General features: G+C 46.6%; 1 non-coding gene across 1 annotated transcript; it reads right to left on the bottom strand.

Annotated features, from left to right (window-relative positions):
- Positions 1-218: 218 nt before the first annotated feature.
- Positions 219-321, bottom strand: LOC111768510 (U6 spliceosomal RNA). The gene has a single exon (XR_002800910.1). It is a non-coding gene; the product is annotated as a U6 spliceosomal RNA (small nuclear RNA).
- Between the last annotated feature and the right edge of the window lie 922 nt (positions 322-1,243).

Below are 1,243 nucleotides of genomic sequence, written 5' to 3' on the forward strand. Positions count from 1 at the left end.
GAGGAACATCCTGAATGGGCACTCTTTACTCTTGGGAGGGTCTTGTGATCTCCATGTTCTCCTTTGGACACATGCCTTTAACTAGCGTACTGCACCCAGCCCAGACCCAGTGGTCTCCCCTGGAGCCTTTGATTTCAGCTATCTAATGGGCAGCACCAAAATGACTGTGAGATTAAGACCTTTTCTTCTCTCTCTCTGGAAAAGGCTTGGACAGGCCAAAAAAAGAGAGAATGGTCATTTGTGTGTCATCCTTGCCCAGAGGCCATGTGAATCTTCTCTGTATCGTTCCAATTTTAGTGTATGTGCTGCCGAAGTGAGCACAACAGTCATTGGCATTGAGCTGTATCAAGTGTCACCACTGCTTGCAGCTTTGCCCAACCAAAACAGGGTTCCTCAGGTTACAGACACACAAGCATCTCTCCACCCTCTTTAAGAACAGGTGTAATTTATGCCGGTTAGTGAGTTTTAAATGAGACAATGTTTGTAATGTTCTTAGCAAACTGCTTAGCATACAACAAGTGCTCTAAAATACAAGCTTCACTATTTAATGGAATTTCCCAGTCTGCACCGCGATAGGGCATCTGCAGTCTGGCTTGAGTATTTGCTGATTCCCAACTCAGTCCTCCCAGGAAGAGGCAAGGAGGAGGTATGTTCCACACTGAGAAAACATTAACGTCAGAGGTGCTACCTGCTTCATCAGGTCGGGCTACAAATCTGGTTATGTGTAGTTGATTTTGCATATTTAGGCTTTTACTTACCCATAGTAGTAGGAAGCAGTACATCCTTATGTAATCTCTTCCCACCCCACTTACTGATTTTCCTGGAACTTTGAGGGGTTACTCATGTCCAAAGTGATCAGTATTGATTTCAAACAGCAGGCAGAGAAAATTGGAGAGTCTGGTCAGGTCTGAGCAGGCCTGTCATTTGGCTGTCATTGTTCCTGTTACTGCCTCCCTGGCCACTGCTGTCATGATGGCCTTGTTTACTCCTTCATTTCACTGCTTAAGCTACATTGGAGGCCCATGCTTGAGTTCCCAGCATACAGTTTTTTGCACTCAAATGCCCACCTATTCCAGCATTGTTGCCATGGTCCAGCCATGGTGCCAGAGGGGCTGGCCTTAGCTACACATTTTGCTGGGACTAAATGGTGAGGGGGGCGAGGGCATTCCTGGAAGAAGAAACAGCAGGGGTAAAGACATGGCAGTGTGGAAACATAGTTCTTCTGGGGAACCTAACAGAGCCC

Source organism: Equus caballus, chromosome 16 (genome assembly GCF_041296265.1).
Source record: "Equus caballus isolate H_3958 breed thoroughbred chromosome 16, TB-T2T, whole genome shotgun sequence".
NCBI lineage: Eukaryota > Metazoa > Chordata > Mammalia > Perissodactyla > Equidae > Equus > Equus caballus.